Below are 8,316 nucleotides of genomic sequence, written 5' to 3'. Positions count from 1 at the left end.
GTTTCATTGACCCACATGTCTAGTTTTGTGTCAATATCTGGTTATTTTGATTATAATACCCTGTATATCTTGGCCTGGTATTGTGATGCCTTTTGCATTGTTTTTATTGTTTAAGATTGCTTTAACTATTTGGGATTTTGTATGTTTCCATATGGACTTTAGGATTGTTGAAGAAAGTGCCACTATTTTGGTTGGGATCACACTGAATCTGTAAATTGCTTTGAGTAGTATGGACATTATGATTATATTCTTTCAATCCATGAACACTGAAGACTTTTTTACATTCTTCTGTGTCTTCTATTTCTTTCCTTAATGTTTTATAATTTTCATTGTAGAGATCTTTCACATCCTTGGTTAAGTTTATCCCAAGGTATTTGCATTTTTTATACCTATTGTGAATGGGACTTATCTTGCAAGTTCTTTATCAGCCATGACATTGTTGATGTATACAAATGCAAATGATTTGGGTGTTGACTTTATATCCTACAACTTTGCCAAACTCATGGTAATAAATAAAATGTAAGAACTATAAACCAGTATCCCTAATGAACATAGATTCAAAAATCCTTCAACAAAATACTAGGTAATCTATTCCAACAACATGTCAAAAAGATTATCCACCCAAACTGAGTGGGATTTATCCCAAGAATGCAGTGTGGTTCAACACATACAACTCAATAAACAATATATCACAGTAACATGATTGAAGAATATGAAACATATGATTATCTGAATAGATGCAGAGAAAGCATTAGATAAAATGTAGCATTCTTTCATGACAAGAACCTTAAGCAAACTGGATATAGAAGGAACATACATCACCAAGTCAAGGCAATATATGACAAATCCATACCCAGTATCTTTGAATGTGAAAAGCTCGAAGCATTTCTGCTAAGATTTAGAACCAGATAAGGATGCCCACTTTCACCATTGCTATTCAACATAGTTCTGAAAGTTTAGCCAGAGCCATTAAGCAAGAAAAAGAACTCAAAGGGATACAAATTGGAAAGAAGGAAGTCAAATAATCCCCTTTTGCAGATGACATGATCCTTTATATAGGGAAACCAAAAGACTCCACTAAGAAACTGGGGTGATACTGCCATTTGTTAAAAATTTACCATCCATGTAGATTCCTGTTTTGGGTTTTCTATTTTTGTTCTTTTTGTCTATCTTCTTGTCAGTGAGTCCTTATTTAGGTTGCTATAACTTTAAAAAAGGTCATGAAATCAGATACTACCAGTTCTACAATTGATTTATTTTCCAACCTGGTTGGTCTAGATCCCTAGCATTTCTATAAAAATTGAAAAGACAATTTGAAAATTTGCAAAGATAAAAATCCTTCCAGAAGCCAGAAGCTTTGTTAGATTTATACTCAGTCTACATCAGTTTTGGAGAGAACTGATACCTTAGCAATATTTGGTGTTCCAGCTGATATGTATCAATATATTTTTAAATAAAGTATTTATCCTAGCAGTGTTTTATAGTTTTTGTTATTTAGGCCTTCCAATTTTGGGCAGATTGACCACTGATCAGCTCACTTTTTTGTGCTATTGTAAATAGTGTTTTTGTTTCAATTTTTTTTCTCATTGTGGTTATGCAGAAATAAAAATGATTTTTATATGTTGATCTTGTATACTCTAACCTTGTTCAACTCATTCGTGAGTTCTAGTTGCTTTGTTGTAGATTCCTTCAGCTTTTTTATGTATATATGACGATGATATCTGTGAACAGGGAGTGTTCTTTAATTCCAAAGTGAATGATTTTTATTTTGCTCAGACTAGTAGTTCCAATATGATGCTGAATATAAGTGTTGTGAGTGGACACCCTTGTCTTGCTCCTGATCTTAAGGAGAAATCATTGTCTTTCATCATTTCATATATTAAGTATAGATTTTGAACATGGCATTGATGACATTCCCTCCTATTCTTTGCTGTCAGTGTGAACAGGCAAGGGATGAAATGGTCCTATTATATAGTTTCCATTTTAGTGTGTTCAAATGGTGAAATACATTAACTGATTTTCAAATGTTTTTAAAATGCTGAAATCAATTTAAAAATTTTGCTTAGAATTTTTCATTTATGTTCATGAGCTTGTTCATAGTGTTTAGAGAATGCCTTTCTTTTTAGTTTTGCTTGCTTTGTTATCAAACAATACTAGACTCTTAGAATGAGTTGTGACATTTCTCTCCTGTTCCATTTGCTAGAATCAGTTATTTAAAATTGGTAATTTTTCTTCTGTAAGTGTTTGACAAAATTCTTGTGACATTTTTTCCTTTCAAAGGCTTTTAACTACAAATTCACTTGCTTCCACTAATACTGAACCATTTAGTTTATCCACATCTTTAGCATGCTTTGATAGTTGTGTGTTTTAAGGACTTCGTCCATTTCATACAGATGATTGGGTTTATTGGCGTGAAATTATTCTTAAAATTCTTTTATGCCTTTAATATTTAATCTATACTGATCTTTGGAATTGATAATTTGTATCCTTGTAAACTTACTAGCCTGGATAGAGGTAGTAACTTTATTGGTCTTATCAAGGTAGTACCAGATTTTGGTTATGTTGATTGATTCCATTAATTAAGTTTTCTTTCTCATCAATTTTCACTGTAATCTTTACTTGTTCCCTTTCTCTGTTTTCTTTGTGTTTAATTTGCTCATTTTACTTTTTCATTCTGTTAAATACTTTCTAACTTCCTGTTTGAACTATTCTCTTACATGTAGGGGGTTTAGAAATATGTTGGTAGTTTGCCAAATACTTAACTTTTGATAGAGGCTTTTCAATTATTTACTCATAATTTAATTACTTATGGAGAATATACTCTTATGACTTGGATCCTATCAGAATATGGCCTTTCCTGGCCAATGTTTGGTGCACTTAAAAAGTATACACATAGAGGGCTGGCACCATGGCTCAATAGGCTAATCCTCCGCCTGCAGTGCCGGCACCCCGGGGTTCTAGTCCCGGTTGGGGTGCCGGATTCTGTCCCGGTTGCTCCTCTTCCAGTCCAGCTCTCTGCTGTGGCCCAGGAGGGCAGTGGAGGATGGCCCAAATGCTTGGGCCCTGCACCCACATAGGAGACCAGAAGCACCTGGCTCCTGACTTGGGATCAGTGCAGAGCGCTGGCCACAGTGCACTGGCTGCAGCGGCCATTGCGGGGTGAACCAACGGAAAAGGAAGATTCTTCTCTCTCTCTCTCTCACTGTCTAACTCTGCCTGTCAAAAAAAAAAAAAAGTATACATATAGGGGCCAGCACTGTGGTGTAGTAGGTTAAGCCTCTACCTGTGGCACTGGCATCCCATTTGGGTGCCAGTTCATGTCCCGGCTGCTCCTCTTCCCATCCAGCTCTCTGCTTATGGCCTTAGAAAGCAGTGGCCCCTGCTCCCATTTGGGAGCCTGGGCAAGCTCCTGGCTTCAGATGAGCTTGGCTTTGGCTATTGCAGCTATTTGGGGAGTGAATCGGCAGATGAAAGACCTTGTTCTCTGTCTCTCCCTCTTCTGTCTGCCTCAAAAAAACAAATCTTTAAAAAAATACGTATTATGCTGTTGCTGAGTAACATGCCCCATAAATTTCAATTAGGTCAGGCTGTTTGTTATTTTCAAGTTATCTATATCCTCCTCTTACTCTATGTGCTGTTAATGTGTTTTATCAATGATTAAAAGAATGTTGAAATGCCCATCCATAACTGGATTTGTCTATCTGACCCTGTAATTGTATGAATTATTCCTTCATGTAAATTGATTGTTTTTAAGCATTTAAGATTACATCCTCATGATGAGTTAATCCTCTTTTTCATCTAAGCTTCATTTTGGATAGTAACTATGCTATGCCATTGCAGTTTCTCCTGTAATATCTACCATTAATACCATCCATTGTATTTTTTATCTCAAACATCATAGTTTTCATTTCCAAACACTTTCAGAAATGTTTCAGGTATTTTTTTTATTGAAGTGGGGGAGGAGAGAGGAGGAAGAAGAAAGGCAGGCAGGAAGGCAGATAAAGACAGCATAAAGAAACAAAGACAAACAAAGGTGGACAGAAACAGATGAAAGAAAAGAAGCAAAGACAAATGAAAGAAAAGAAGCAAAGAAATACAGAAAGACATAAAAAAGATGAAAGAAGAGGAGGGGGAAGGAAGGAAAGAATGAATGAAAGAGAGCAATCTTCTATTCATTTGTTCATTCCCCAAATGCTCGCAGCAGCCAGGGCTGGGCCAGGTAGAAACCAGGAGCCCATAACTCAGTCTAGTCCAAGGTTTTCCACTTAGGTAGCAGAGACCTAAATACTCAAGCCATCAGCTGTCCGCTCTCAGGGTATACATTAGCAGGAAGCTGAACCAGGAACTCTGTCATTGAGTGAGGGAATTCCAAGCAGCAACTTAACCATAGTGCTACTGGTCCACCCTTTGAAATAGCTTGATTCCTTTCAGGATTGCCTTTAAGGTTTTTTTCTTTTCTTTTTGCTAGGACAGAGCAGAGTTTATTCTAGAGCTAATTGATCCCCATCTCTGGGTAAGATCCTTCTGAGGATTCTGCTCAGTGTTCTAGTCTGCTAGGGGATCTGGCTAGAAGGACTCACAGGTTCTGCACATTGTCATTCTCAGAATTAGGATTTAGCACACTGAACGCATACAAAAAAAAAATCATCAAGGGGAAAAAGCACAGTTGGTGATGTCCAGAGGAAACTGGGCTCAAGCTTCTAAGGATCCTGTCTCAGTGGAATCTCTCAGGATGTACTTAATTCCATGAGCACAGACGAACGACAAGAAGTGTGAAATGTTATCCACCAGGAGGCTCCTTTGCGACTTGGCTGCTAAGGTTTTAATTGGGTGCTGGTCATGTGGGCTTCATTAAACAGAAACCAAGATTCCAGATTCCCACAAAGAAAGCTAGTGTCCAGCTTAAAGCACTCTTTCATTCCTTCTTTCTCTGTTGTTAGATAAAAGAATTTGAAATTGCCTGACTAGAATAAGTACAGATACTCCCCAAGTTACAATGTTTTGGCAACAGAAGCAATATTGAGTCAGTAGAAATCATACTTTGAATTTGGATGTTTTCCCGGGCTAGCAGTATGCAGTACAGTCCTCTCCCATGGTGTGGGGCAGTGGGAGCCCACACGTCTCCCAGACAGCCCGATGATCATGAGGGGAAACCACTACTTTACAGTGTGTTGTGTTGCTGAGCTGTTACATACAGTAGGTTGGATGGACTTGTGCATTGTAAACTTGTGATATCTTTAATTTGCCTTAGATTTCTCAAGGTGTAACTGCATTACAAGTCAAGGAGCATCTGTATTTGTTACACTGAGGGTTGGCACATTATTTCTGTACATGGCCAAATAGTAAATATGGTGAGCTTTGCCTGCTAGATGGTTTGTGTTCCAACTACTAGTCACTGCTGCTATAGCATGTAATTGGCTTGACCATGTCTAAACAGTTTGTGGGGTGGTGGTTTGCTCATAGAAGTTTAGTTAACCACACAGAAGTTTGGGTTTTATTCGCAGGCTCTAGTTTGCCAAACCCTATGTCACACAATTATTTGGAATGGTCTCATTTGATAACAGCAACACCACATCTGCTATAAAATCCTATTTAAAAAACCTCAGTGGCCTAAAATTCAGACTTATGGTGACATTAATGACTGGAAGCGAGTGGGTTTGCTGCAGAGTTAGGGCATCAGTGATTCAGTACCTCAGTTTTCCAGATATCAAAGACCGTGCACTGTATTTTGAGTAGTTTCTTTGTTCCTAAAGATTTTTTACACCCTGAGCAATGCCCACCTTATGCTTGGGGAGGAGTGAGAAATACAGATTCTTTGATAAAGTGTGAGAAGGGCGACTGTAGAAAGGGAAAGGAAAAAAGAGCCCAGGCCTCCCGGATGCCGTGGTCTGAAGTCAAGCACTTTAGTGAAGAGCACACGTGAAAAGTGAGAATCTGAATTGATTCCTTGCATGTTTTTTGGAGCTCTCATAGCCATTGAAAATACTGCCAGTGACTCTGGGGTACTTTAATTTGGATCCCTACAGAATTAGAAACTTTTTTTCTGTTTCTCAGCAACTCAGTCAATTACAGCTTATGTATGTAACCCTTTACCCTAAGCATTTCTTGGTGATGCCTATTCTTACTATTTAATGCATGTTGTCATCTCTAGTCTCCCATATCCATGCAGACATGTGTCTACATACACCACAGCCTCCTTTTCACATGAAGTAACCCACACAGGGAGCTCAGGACTGACTCTTACTGCCAAAAAAAGAATCCATAATATTATACTTACTTGCAATTTTGAGACATTGTGGAAAACTTTTGGGAAGATTTAGGAAACGTCAAGGAGGGCTCCAGCACTCACGTTTTTGCATATTTAAACTTTTTGTTCTGTATATATGAAATACATGAAATTTTTATACCTTAAATTAAAAAAAAAACCTTTTTGTGCCTCAGTTTCCTGAATTGTAAAATAAAAGTAAAAACAGTGCCTACCTAAGAGGGTGAGGTTGGAAGGACTAAATCACTGTACATATTATCATCCAGTTCTCTTCTTTCACCTTCCACCTTCCCTTATCAATATCATTTCTTCAAGATTGCTGTCTGGAAGCCGGGAGCTTTTCTCCTCCTCTTCAGCTCTCCCTTGTGGAAACTAGGGGGCAGCTGACATTCATACCGCAGGGATTCATCTCTGTCATCTCCTCCAAAGAAAACTATCCCACAGAAAGGAATTCTGGACTGATTGTTGGGATACCAATGATTCCTACATCTTTCTGCCTGGGCTATTGGTTTTCAGTCTGCTGCTGTGCGGATGACCTGATGATGGTTTGAGGAAGTTGTCCTTTGGAAGGTAACTTCCATCTGTCTCCAAAAAACCATGCAGATTAGGAAATGTTGATTTTTGGAAATGGACTGGAAGGAAGACCAGATATTTTTAACTGACTAAGAAATAGTGTTAACTCATCTTGGGTCCCACAGAACCCAAATATGTTTGTCACAAAGTGGCCATTTGGTGAATATTGGCTGGAGGAAACAACTCAACAACTCGCACCTAAATATCCCTGCCTTATTTTTTCAAAATTTGTCAAAAGCTAAAGAGCACAATTAAAATGCGGCTCACGAGAAAGGCAGGTAATATCACTTCTCTTTCTTGGTTCTAAATCTGGCTTCTCCAAGTACGCTGATTTCTCATCTTCATATTGAGCATAATTATAAGGCCTCTTTTATGGATCATTGTGAAAATTAAATGAGTTAATACACAGGAGGTGTTTAGGACAGTGCCTGGTGCATGGTAAGTGCTCTATAAATGTTGTTCTTGTTCACTCTATGAACATTTCTAAATTGAGTGCCGCTATATCTCCTAGATTGGAATGGGTCCTAGGGCATTTGGATGTGAATGCTTAGTCCCAGGCCATAAGACAATTAGGGCCTTGTTTGGGAAGCCCAGAAGTAGAAGCAGTAAGTACTATATAAAGGCTATGCTGCAGCTGCGCATAAAGGCACAGAAGGGAGTTCTCAATCAGATGTTAAGAGTCTCTGGAATTAACAAAGCAATTGAATTTTCCCCCTGAATCTCTTTACATTTATAGAAATGTTCCATATGGCAGATGATGACCTAAATATCATATCCATTTTTTTCAAGCACAATTTAGTCCTAGTGAGTAGTATAAAAGAAATATCCTTTCCAAAACACTGACCTTGATGTCAATAAGCTAGAATTTTCAGGGTTACTAAGGAAAGAAAAGAGCCTCAAAATGCAGTTCATGAAACATTTCTGTTTTCTAAGGGGAATGCTGGAAATTCTAGCTTGAGAAACAAATGTTTTGGTAAAATCAAAGGTAACAGAAATATTTCTGCTTGGGGGAGTTGGAGAATGCTTCTCAGGGAGGATTGTGTTTGGACTGGGTATTGATTGTATTTGAACTAGGCCTTGAAGGGAGGGTTGGAACATGTCAGATAGGAACAGGTGCTTCAGGAAGAAGAACAAGCATGTGGAGCATTTCAGTCATGGGAGTTCAAGGGGTCTTGAGGGACTCTCAGAGCTCCACTCAACTACAGGGTAGGAATTGTGACAGCAAGTGGCAGTGGTGTTTACAAATGGAGGGTTGACAGATCAGGAAGGGTCTTGTATACATTCTTAAAGGAGTTTGAAATATAATTTAAAGATGGGAAGAATTTTAAGGAAGGGAGAGCCTTGAACATAGTTACAATTTGGAGAGAGTCTCTGGTTGTTAAAGGATTGATATGGTAAGTTGTGGGATTGCTGTGTTGCAATGTCAAGTGTTGCGGTGTCAAGATAAGGGCTGAAGAGAACTAGGGAAGAGCAGATGA

Source organism: Lepus europaeus, chromosome 13 (assembly GCF_033115175.1).
Source record: "Lepus europaeus isolate LE1 chromosome 13, mLepTim1.pri, whole genome shotgun sequence".
Classification (NCBI taxonomy): Eukaryota; Metazoa; Chordata; class Mammalia; order Lagomorpha; family Leporidae; genus Lepus; species Lepus europaeus.
The sequence above is the reverse complement of the archived record's forward strand: the minus strand, read 5'-3'. Positions refer to the sequence as shown.